The sequence below is a fragment of the Callithrix jacchus genome, chromosome 5, assembly GCF_049354715.1.
Source record: "Callithrix jacchus isolate 240 chromosome 5, calJac240_pri, whole genome shotgun sequence".
Lineage (NCBI taxonomy): Eukaryota > Metazoa > Chordata > Mammalia > Primates > Cebidae > Callithrix > Callithrix jacchus.
Genome location: NC_133506.1, coordinates 34600840 through 34613433, shown reverse-complemented (window position 1 = coordinate 34613433; position 12594 = coordinate 34600840). Strand labels below are relative to the sequence as shown.

The 12594-nt window shown below is 41.9% G+C and overlaps 1 non-coding gene across 1 annotated transcript; it reads right to left on the bottom strand.

The window, feature by feature from the left end:
• Positions 1–12234: 12234 nt before the first annotated feature.
• LOC118154191 (U6 spliceosomal RNA) lies at positions 12235–12341 on the bottom strand. Its single transcript, XR_004744084.1, has one exon. It is a non-coding gene; the product is annotated as a U6 spliceosomal RNA (small nuclear RNA).
• Positions 12342–12594: the final 253 nt, after the last annotated feature.

The following is a 12594-nucleotide window of genomic DNA, read 5'->3' as shown; positions in this document are numbered from 1 at the left end:
AGGCTATTAAAGTACTAACGTGATTTGTTATACAGCTATAAATAAGCTGTTATACAGCTACACTGGCCCTGACCCTTTGATACTCCTCCCCTACCTCACACCCGCCCCCCGCAACCCCAAATACAATTGGCTCCAGGAGACTCCTTGAGCTAGAAGAGGTCACCCATTCAAAGACAGGCTCCATTTAGAGCTTTCCAAGCAGGTAAAAAAAAAAAAAAAAAAAAAAAAATCTCCATTTGCACACTTCTAGTGACAGAGAATTTACTAACACCCAATAACTGCCTAACAGGCAGAAGAGTTTTCCACCCGTCCCCACTATGCTAATTCCTTCTTGCCTGGGAGCTGTCCCAGACCCAGTGCTGAAACCAGACCCCACCCACCCGCAACGGAAAGATCAAATTACAATTCCAAAAAGCCGGCTTGACTAGGAAACATCAGCAACAAAGTTCCATTTCCACGTATCTCTAAATGAGTAAAGCCTCCCTGTCAGTTTGGAGCAATTAGCTGTGGGAGATGATGATAGAGCAGTGAGAGGTGCTGCAAGGGGGCAGAGTGGCAGCGGAAGCCCCAACTCAGACAGACATGCCACAGATGGCACAACGAGATAACGCCTTTCACGTTTCAGAAATCACATTGTCAACAATGTTTCCAGACTCAGAAATTAGCTGAAGTCATCAGGAGTGCCTGGCAGCAAGCAGCAGGCGCTCTGGTGGGGGGCCCTCATTTGACGTTATGCATTGGTGCAAAGAGAAACTGGCAAATTCACAGAAAAGGTTGGTGGGGCTACCATCTTCTAAGGCTGCAGGCAGGGCAATCCTGGGGCATCTGGAGGCATTTTCTCAGGGTTGGCTATCAAAAGCACCAATCTTCTCTCTCCTGTCCTTATAGTAGGGGATTAAATTCAAGTGTCACACTGTGATCGCCTCTTTCTATTCCATGCCTTGTGGAATGTCCTCTTTAGAGGGTTACAGAAAGCAAAAATAATGAATTCATTCACCCATGCCTTCAATTTATATTACTTTTAACAAAATCATCCTTGTTAGTGTAAAAATTGCTGTCTTTGCTAACCATAAGCCCTATCAGAGGCAGTCTATACCAGCCACTCTGACCTTTTCATTACAGTTGCCCTGACTCGCATCTGCCCACACTTAAAAGAGCCAGTAAAAATAATCAGAGGCTAGTACCCCACTACCAAAGATACCCACAACTCCAGCCAAATGCAATTAGTTGGGGGGGGGAGGGATTGGGAGTTAGTTATCATTGCAGTCCTAGAAGGTACTATAAGCAAGCATGGGATGCAACAGGGAGTTAAGATTACATTTACAACAGTTCACCCTTAATTGTAGTTTCACCCTTTATGGCTTTGGTTACTGGTGGTCAACTGAGGTAAAAACACATTAAACAGAAAATTCCAATGTTTTTACACTGTGAGTGGGAGTGTAAATTAGTTTAGCCATTGTGGAAGACAGTGTGGTGATTCCACTTAGGGGTTCTTGCTCCTCTTAGGAGCTTTCAGTGGGAAAACAGGCTATGTTCAAAAATTACTCCTTCCCCACTGGGAACACTGCACTTCAGCTGGGGGCTTTCCCCAAGGCCACCATGAGTTAAAGCCTTAGTCAGTGAAGGCTCTCACTCCCCTCTGAAAGTCTTAGATGGGGCAAACATGCAGGCCCAGCTCTGAAGCTCTGAGCCAGGAGGCCTGTCACACCTGGGGAGGCCCCAAGATGCCAGCTCGGCAGCTGGGCCAGGATGGCAATGCGGCTGCTGGGTGATGGATCACTTTCCGATGAGGGCACTGTGCAGGCCGCCAGCTGTGCCAGCAGACTCCTGATCAGCATGGCTGCACCGCTCCCCACCACTCCACACTTGCTGGAACAGGGAACCAGGAAACATCACACCTCCGGCGAGCAGCAATTAATCTGTGCAGGAGACAGGTCGAAGACAGGAAAGGGGAGCTGCCAGAGAGCTGATGGGCCCTGCCTGCCTTGCCTCAGAGTTGGCTGGGCCCTCCAGACACACAGGCTGTCCAGCTTCAGGTGCACTCCTCACCAGCCTTCCCCAGCAGTCCCATGGGAAGGCAAATGCAGGGACCCTTGCCAGCAAAGAGCACTGGACTGAGAGTCAGCAGATGCAGGTTCAAATCCCAGCTCTGCCACTTACAGACTCAGAGACCTTGAGTTTGGTCTGTGCATCATTTTCCACTTGGGAAGCACAATTGCAACCACTCAGAGCCACGGTGAGAAGCTAAATGAAGACTTGTGTAAGTAAAGTACCTGGCATGTGATGAACACACAACAAACAGTGATTCATTACCCTGCCCTCAGCTATGCCGAGGTGCTCTTGGATAACCCTACATGGGATTATTAAGCAGGCAAAGAGCACCTCACCCAAGCCAATGAGGTCCTGAAAGTAAAGGGGAAATGACAAAGAAGTAAGTATCCTTCCATGAATCATCCAATCTGGGAACAGCCTGATGGTGGCAAAGAAAGAAGTAGCAGCCCATGGATGAACCTTGTGTCCAGCTGGCCTCCTGCTACCAGCCTCATTCCTGTCCAGTCCACAAAATCAAGAGGTGATTTTTAGAAGACACATCTGATCATTTCCTTGTCCTGTTTTTAAGCCCTAGGTGACTCATGAATGCCAACAGAGCAAAGTAAAAATGTCTCCGCATGGCATTCAGTATCAGTCCCAAATTTGCTGAGTCTTTTTGCTTACCATGAGCCTTGCTCTTCCAGCCACCCAGAAAAGCTCACTATTCCCAGAATACACCAGGACAAGGATTTTGCAAAGCAGGGCCTTTGCATGTGCTGTCCCTTCACCTGGAAAGTCCAGCCTGTGCTCCTGTCTATCTAAAGCACCTCCCTACTTACAGCTCACCTTTGGGAAGACTCCCCTGATGCTCTATTCCAGGCATGAGTAATTACTATGGACTTCCTTACCGTTAGTACAAGTGTCTATTGAGACACTCTGCCTATTAGGATCTGCTTGGTTTTGGGTACGCTGTGTCCCTGATCTGTGAACTCCTTTATCCCAGGAACCGTATTTGATTCCTCTCCACATCCCTGGCTCCAGAACAGCACCTGGCACATAGTAGGTGCTTAGGTAACTTAAGTGCTTTTTTTCATTGACAGCCCATAGTCATACCCATGTAAACTAATGATCAGTGAAGCCACAGATGGTTTCCCCACAGTGAGGCAGAGGGAAAAGCAAGGTCCTGGTCACACCTAGTCATCTCCAGCCCAGAGCCAGCTTTTTCCAAGGTTGAAGAAGACTCAAGGTTAGAGGATGATCTGTTGACCCCTCATCCTTCCATTGCATTAGCTAATGTCAAAGTCCAGTGCAATTTATCCTTCTGTGGCCAAACCTATAGACTGCTTGAAAACAATACATTTCATCTCATGGTTTTAAATCAGTGTTATAGCCCCCTTCTGGAAGGGCTCAGTGTCTCATATACCTCTTGAAAGCCTTAGGCCAGGAGTTATTTACCTTTTTGACCACTACCTCCACTGATTATGTGACCCCAGGGGTCATCAGAAAATTTGGAGAATCAAAAAGACTCATGAGCCAAAGGGGATTATGTAACAATGCAACCAGTCTGTTTACCCACCCAATGCATAAATCATCTCTATAGGCTCCCTCCCTAGTTTAATACTTCCAATGAAAGAGAACTCACCATCTCCAAGGATATCTTATTCCATCCTTGGTCACCTCCTCAGATGTCTCCAAGTCCTGCAGTTTTCCATAGATCAATGGTCTTAATCGCCCCAGGCCCCCTTCTTTGCAAATACCCTTCCCCTAATCTCTAAAATGTTTTGAGATAAGTTAAGAGGTTTATGCATCACCTTAATGTCTAGGTCAAACACTCTCCTTCCACTGAATTCTCGTTCTCTGTCCTGGATCTTAGCTCTTGTGATACTTCCATTCACATGGCTTCAGGGTAAATGGGACTTGTGGATCCACATCATCCTGATTACTATACAAAGTCAAGGGTGAACTAAAAGCCCCCAAGGCCTTACAGACCTGCTTTTCACTAAGCCAGACTTCCCTGATCCTGCACTTGGACCACTGCTTCCGCAACCCAATACAGGATCCTCCTTTATTCTTCTGCTGATTCACCTAATAAAATTTGGCCCTGTTTAGGTAACCAAGATCCTTTTAGATACTGATTTTTTCAGCCAGCTTCTTCACATTTTCTCTTTCACCTTTATTTTAAATCACATATGTGGCTTCTCCATCTCTTCACCGAAATCATTGATTTAAAGTGCTAATATGATCAGGGCTATGATAGAGCCCACAGGCACTCTAATAAAGACCTCCCTGCAAAATGATATCAACTCATTTATCTGCTCTGAATGGGTAAACTAGTTTTTAATCTCCTGGGATCCTCTAAGACCCAGTTTGCATTCTCAGTTTTCTCTCTAAGGATATCTAAAGTTGTTTGGTTTTTTTTTTTTTTTTTTTTTTTTTTTTTTTTTTTTTTTTTTTTGTATGTTCTGCTGAAACCCAGATCCGTTATCTGCTTCATGGGATATAGATCACTAGTTTAGCACCCAACACCTATTCTTCCTGACTTTATCAAGAGACAATGTGCCAAGATACTGCATTGCTCAGCCTCCCTTGCAAGTAACAGTGATAATGTGACATAGTTTTGGTCAATGAGATGGAAGTTATTGGGTAGCCCTCCCAGGAAGGCCACTTTAAAAAAACCCAACCCAGATGACACTGGTCCTTGGTTGTTTGCCATTCCTGCCTGAAATACTGATGTCATGTGGTAGGTGGAGCAGTCATTTTGCAGCCATAAGGGAGAAGTCAAGACAATCACAGGTGCTGTAGCACTGACAGTAATGGGTCTCTGAAACCAGTGCCAGAGACCACCTGCTTCTAGACTTCTCTTTGCAAGAGAAAAGAATTCCTTAATTGTTTAAGCCACTCATCTTTTGGTTTCTGTTATTCAAAGCCAAGTACAATTCCTAACAGTTATGTCACTATCCTACTCTGAAAGCCTAGTGACACTATCTAAAAAGGAAATGAGATTATCCTCCTATAACTTATTCTAAGTGAGTCAATATTGGATTCTAGTGATCTCAAAGATGTTTACACATCTTGCCCTTAATAAATAATACTAGATTCCTGTCCAGGATTAACTCTCCTTTCTTCCCTTGAGAAAAAATGAAAACTTTTTGCCAGTTTCCAGGCTTCAGGCATCTCTCTCTTCTCTAGGATTTCTGAAGATTAGCATCATTAATTCAGGGTCTGGGATTTCCCAGAGATCAGTCACCTTGCTAAAAATTATTTCATCTAGTTTTGAGCTATCTATAAAGTTCTACCCTTGGGTGTTGTCTTATCAATGTTGACTTTACACTTTATGATCTGAAAATGTATCTTCCTTGACAAAGATGATAGCCCACTTCTTGGTTATAGATTATTTCTCTAACACTTTCCATATCAGCAGATCTGTCCTGAGCATAGGCATCTTACCAACACCCCATCTGGCAATAATCAAGTGTGTCTATACCTGCTTGGGCTCACATTCCAAAATCATCAGCTGAAGAAATATAAGGAGATGGCTCTTCTTTGAATAGTTCTTCACCTGAAATACAGCTCTTTGTTCATGAACCCAAAGTAGCTGCAGGCCCAGAATATCTAGAGTTTTGGGAAACTTCAAGTTATAGATTGTATTAGGCTACTCTTGCATTGCCTTAAAGAAATACCTGAGACTGGGTAATTTACAAACAAAAGGGGTTTCATTGGCTCATGGGTCTGCAGGCTGTATAGAAGCATGGTGCTGGCATCTGCTTGGCTTCTAAAGAGGCCCTAGGAAGCTTACGATTATGGCAGAAGGTAAACGGGGAGCAGGCACATCACATGGCAAAAGGGGGAGCAAGTGAGAGAGTTGGAGGAAGGTACCACACACTTTTAAATAATCAAATGTCATATGAACTCAGAGTGAGAGCCTACTTATCACCAAAAAGATGGCTCAAGCCATTCATAAGGGATTTGCACCCATGATCCAAACACCTCCCCCCAGGCCCCACCTCCAACACTGGGGATTGCATTTCAATATTAGATTTGGGCAGGGACAAACATCCAAACTATATCATGGATATTAGCCATAGGCTCACATCTACAGTTCGAAGAGTCAAGGCCACCAGACAGCCATCTAAGGAGGGAATCAAGAATCTAGAATCTGTTCATTCAGGTTCACACCATTTGCTACCTTATTCCCCTGTTTGACCAAGGGACAATTTAGTATCAGCTCCAAATCTTGGTCTTTTCTCGTAGCAGGGATGGTAATAACAGAGTTGCTGTGAAGATTCGATTAGACAATACACTTAAAGTTATTGGCACATAGTAATCTCTCCATTTTTTTCTGCTATAATTATAACCATCATCATTAAAAATCATTACTAGGGCCAGGTGCAGTGGCTCAAGCCTGTAATCCCAGCACTTTGGGAGGCCAAGGTGGGTGGATCATGAGGTCAAGAGATCAAGACCATCCTGGTCAACATGGTGAAACCCCGTCTCTACTAAAAATACAAAAAATTAGCTGGGCATGGTGGCATGTGCCTGTAATCCCAGCTACTCAGGAGGCTGAGGCAGGAGAAGTGCCTGAACCCAGGAGGCAGAGGTTGTGGTAAGCCGAGATCGCGCCATTGCACTCCGGCCTGGGTAACAAGAGCTGGGAAACTCCATTTCAAAAAAAAAATCATTACTAATATTCTGCTTTCATCCTTATTGCAGATTTCAAACAAAAAATTAGATACCCAGAATATATGTCAGGAAAGGCAGTGGAGTAAGGCCAGGGTATTTTTCTTTTTTTACTGAGAACTTATGACAATCAATAATGTTTCTCCTCTCTAGGGTCCATCCCTGCTGGACTTAATGCAAAATGATGCTTCCATTCAGACTTCCCTACTAAAAGTCTAAACAATTAAAAATTATTGAAATGGCATATGGTCATAGGTAGAAAACAATCTATCATGAACTATAGTGAGAGTTTATAATTTTTCTATTCTCTTCCAGTTAGAAGCAGGTCTTTTGTTCTTATATAGCTTTGGGAAACTTGTTTTGGTTTTAGTTTTCCTCTAGTTGTAAAATAATTCCTGTTAAATATATTGCCTGATCATTGTGGAAAAAACAGTGAAGAACCACCTAATCTGCAAATCCACACTGAGAATTCTGGGCTGCCAGAGCAAGTCGCCCAAGAGTACTATATTCATAAAAAACACTTTGTGACAGAAGGCTGGACCCTTGGATTTGGAAATGAGATTCCAAACTTCCAGCTATTCTGAACCAGCCATGTTCCAGATTAGAAAGGGGCTGATTCTTAGTTAAAAGGAGAATTTGGCTTCCTGAGCATTATAAGCACTATGAGGAAAGAATCATTCCTAGCTGAGAGAGCTGGTAGTAGAAGGGTCAGCCTCCTAAATAGTCCTCAGTTTAAGAACAGCCTCAGGTATGTAGGCAAGGATGTGGGGGGTTACTGACTGAGGCTATCAAGGGGCAGCAATAACAGGCAATCTTAATGGCTGTTGACAGTATGTGCCATGACTTTTTACAAGGAAATAGAATTATGAGACCCAAGATTCCAAGGATGCTACTGAAAGGGAGACTAACAGTACAAGATTCTTGCAATTTTCCCCCAGGCTTTCTTTTGTCTACATGGATTTACCTACCCATTCACCCCTCATCATCTCTGCATACACTACATTTTATGCATTCTAAAACTTTTTTGAAACAGGGAAGCAAAGAGTTCATTGTGTTTTGTGCTTTCTAACATATCTGCCTTCATTAGTTAGGCTCCCTATAATTGCAAGCAACAGAATCCCAATCTAGTCTAGTATAAACTGAAAGATGATATATTATAAGAATTTTGAGGCATACTATGAAACCTGAGAACTAAAATGAAGTTAAGGCTCAAAAAAGACAGGCGCCAAGGACACACACCTCCAAGACACACTCTTTGTCTCCTCTGTTTCTTCTACATATTCATTTCAATCTTCCCTCTTATAACAGAATTCCTCCTCATGGGGAAAAAGAAAAACAAGCCAACTACTGTAAATAAATTTTTTAAATCACTTACTATTGACTTACTGAGGGGTGTGTGTGTGTGTGCGTGTGTGTATACACATGCACATGCATTTTATTTAAATCTTATCACTTCCAAAAATTTTCCTAATGATTATGTTGTGTTTTCAGGGTAGCTAAAAATCTCTTCTGCAAGGGATAAGCATTTTATCTTATTATCTGCCAGATGTTTACCTTATTTTGTTTTCTTCTCTAATAGCATTGGTAAGCATCTCTAGAACAATGTTATATAAGAGAGTTGAGGGAAAGTATCCTTTTCTCTTTCCTAAATTTAACAAGATTGATAATATTGCTTCACCATAAAGCATTCTTCTAATGAGGATTATCTAATTTTTTTATTTATGATTTATCACCAAGGCATTATTAAAAAGCATTTGGGCCTTGTTCTCATTTCCTGGCCTGGAGCTCCTAAAGCTCTTGGAATTTCCTAAGTGCTAAGAATACTAAGAGTGCCCTTTGTCTAGTAAGACAATTCATGGCTAGCCTCTAGATCATTTCAGACTGGGGACTGCTCTCCAGAAAGACCAAGCCTTGATTAGAAGCCTAGAACTTTAAAGCCCACACCCCAGGAAAGAGGGGCTAGAGATTGAGTTAATAATCAATCATGCCTACATGATGAAGCCTCAAAAAAACAAACAAACAAAAAATAAAACCTAAATTATGGGATTTGGAAAGCTTCCAAGTTGGTGAACGCATCCACACACTGTGAGGGTGGTATACCCTAGGCTCCATGGGGACAGAAGATCCTGCACTAAGGACCCTTCCAGACCTCACCCTATGTACCTCTTCATCTGGCTGTTCATCCGTATTCTCTACAATAAACTGGTAAATGAAAGTTAAGTGATTCCCTGAGTTTTGTAAGCTATTCTAGCAAATTAACAAACCTAAAGGGAGTGGGTTATGCCAACCCTTAACTTTGTAGCCAAGTCAAACACAACTGTGAGTCACCTGGCAAACCAACACTTGTAACTGGCATTTGAAGTGAGGACAGTCTTGTGAGACTGAGTGCCTACACCTGCAATTTAGGTGCTAATTCCAGGTAGCTAATGCCAGGCAGTTAGTGTCAGAATCAAGGTGAATCGTAGGATACCTACTTGGTGTCAGAATTAGTTTATGTGGGGGGGGCAGCAGAGAAACACCTCTCGACTACAAATCTTAATAAAAATGAATGTGAAATTGTATCCATATTTTTTCAGAATTCATTCAGATATGAAATTTTTTGGTCTGGTAATGTGACAAGTTATAATTATGGATTTTTTAACACTGAAAAATCCTGTTATTCCTTTAAGTGGAACTCCACTTAAAATATATTAATTTTTAAGACACTGCTAAATTCTATGAAACAATGTTTTATTCAGGAATTTTATATCTTTATAAATAAGGTAGGTCTGGAATATTCTTATGTTAGATTTTGGCATCAATTATATGTTAACATTATTATAATACTTAAGAAAATTCTCCTTCCTGAGAACAACACACACCAGGGCCTGATGGGGGGTGGGTGGGGTAGGGGAGAGATAGCAGAGGGTGAGGGTATTGGGGAGTGATAACATTAAGAGAAATACCTAATGTAGACGATGGGGGGATGGATGCAGCAAACCACCATGGCATGTGTATACTTATGTAACAATCCTGCATGATCTGCACATATACCCCAAAACTTAAAGTGTAATAATAAAAAAAAATTCTCCTTCCTCTATCCTCTGTGCTAATTTGAATGACATCTGAAATATCCTGAATATTTGAAAAAACTTCACTATGAAGTCATCTGGACTCAGGACCTTAAAGAGATCTTTAACAACTTCATCAATTTCTTCTATGTTACTTGCCCAAGTTTTTTAAACACTAAGTCACCCAGTGTTTTCAAAATATGTTAGTTCTGGATGTTCAGAAATGTCATCTTTCAATTATCTTATCATCTTATTGTCTTTTAATTTCTTTTGTAACTGTGGTTATATTCCCTTTCTCATTTCTATTTTGAAGTATTTGTGGTTTGTCTGAGGATTATTTAAAATTTAGACATGCTAATGATTTCATATAACTATTTTATATAATTATATAGTTTTGTATTTATTTATTATATGAAATTGGCTCACAATTATGGAAGCTGACAAGTCCCAAGGTCTACAGGGTGAGTCAACAAACCAGAGACCCAGAAGAGCCAATGTTTCAGCTTCAGTCTGAAGGCAAAAAGAAAAACTAAGGTCTCAGGCAGTCAGGCAGGAGGAATTCTCTCACTCAGAGGAGGGTCAGCCTTTTCGTTCCATTCAGGCCTCAAACTGGTTGAATAAGGCCCATACACATTAGGGAGTCCAATCTGCTTTACTCAGCTTACTGATGTAAATGTTAATCTCATCCACACACACCTCCGCAGACATACCCAGAATAACATTTAACCAAATATCCAGGCACCCCATGGCCTAGTCACACTGACACACAAAAGTAACCATCACAAAAGGCATTTCCTCCTGTTCATCTATTGCTGTGTCTATGTCAGCTTCTCAGAGGTCCTGGACTAACAAACTGTCCAGCCAGCTCTGCCTCCCTCATCTAGGTCTCCCTGCACCCACCACTACCAGGTCCACATAAACAGAAGGCCAAGAGAGAGGAGAAAAAGTGAAAGAATAAACACTGAATCACCACTGGAGGGGAGAAAAATCATGTCTTTCCTTCTTCTACTTGAGGGAGAAAGGAGTTATTCCCACCTCTCTAAACAAGTGTGGGAGGGAAACTTCAAAGAAATCACTTGATCACTTGTCGAACTTAGGATAACAAGAAGATGCAGGGTAACTGGCATCTCCTTCCCTCATTAGACATCTGAATTCAAGCAATTCAAGCAAAGGGAGAAAAGACTTGGGGAGAGATGGCAAGAGGGGCAAGGGCAGACATAGGGCCTCCCCATCACTGTTTCCCAGTAAAAGCCTGACTGTCAACCAGGAGAGAAAGGGAGATGGGCAATGAATTGGATGTGAGAATAAACTTTTAACCTGGTCTAGACTATACAAGAAATTTTTTTTTCTTTTTTTCTTTTTTGAAACAGAGTTTCGCTCCCATTACCCAGGCTGGAGTGCAATGGTGCTATCTCGGCTCACCACAACCTCCACTGCCTGGGTTCAGGCAATTCTCCTGACTCAGCCTCCTGAGTAGCTGGAATTACAGGCACGTGCCACCATGCCCAGCTAATTTTTTGTATTTTTAGTAGAGACAGGGTTTCACTATGTTGACCAGAATGGTCTCGATGTCTTGACCTCGTGATCCACCCACTTCGGCCTCCCAAAGTGCTGGGATTACAGGTGTGAGCCACTGCGCCCAACCTTACAAGGAATTTTTTTTAAGAAAGTAATTATATTTTTAAACTGTTTTATTGAGGTATGATTGACATGCAAAAAGCTATACATTTTTAACATATACAACTCCAGGAGTTTGGTGATATAATAAATATACACCCATGAAACCATCACCGTAAACATATCCATTAAGGCCATAAACATATCCATTACCTCCTAAAGTGTCCTTCCACCTCCTTGATTTGTGTGTGTGTCGGGGTGTGTGTGTGTGTGTGTGTGCACGCACACACGTACACAGGTGGGAGCATATAAGAACACTTAACAGAATGTCTACCCTCTCAGCAAAGTTTAAGTATCCAGTACAGTTTTGTCAGCTTTAGGCACTATACCACATTGTGATCTCCAGAATTTATTTTTCATAACTGAAACATGTGCTCTTTGACCATCACCTACCTCCCCATTTCCTCTTTGCCCCTTCCCCCACCACCAGAAGTCACCACTCTACTTTCTGCTTTTCAGAGTTTGACTATAGTATGCTCCACACACAAGTGAGGTTATACAATATGTCTTTCTGTGTCTGGCTTATTTTCACTTAGTATGATGTCCTCCAGGTCTGTTGAAGGTCTTCTTAAGTCTAAATAATTTTCCATTGTGTGAATAAGTTCCATTATTCATCAGTGAACTTTTAGGTTGTTTTCGCCTCCTCACTATCTTGAACAATCCTGCAATGAACATAAAAGTGCAAGCATCTCTTCAAGATCCTAATTTCAGTTCTTTCCTAATTTCAATAACCGGAAGTGGGATCGCTGGATCACATGGTAGTTCTATATTTAAGTTTTTTTTTTGTTTTGTTTTGTTTTTAAATATGGAACGCTTCATGAATTTGCGTGTCATCCTTGCGCAGGGGCCATGCTAATCTTCTCTGTATCGTTCCAATTTTAGTGTATGTGCTGCCGAAGCGAGCACTCTATATTTAAGTTTTTAAGGAACCTCTGTACTGTTTTCCATAATGACTATATCAATTTACATTCTCATTAGCAGTGCACCAGGATTCCCTTTTCTTCACATCTTCATAAACATTTTTTTAATAATGGCCATCCTAGCAGGTGTAAAGTGATATCTCATTGTGTGTTCAATTTGCATTTTCCCAGTGACTTGTGATGTTGATCATCTTTTATATACCTGATGGCCAGTTGTAGGTCTTTTTTACAGAAGAGTC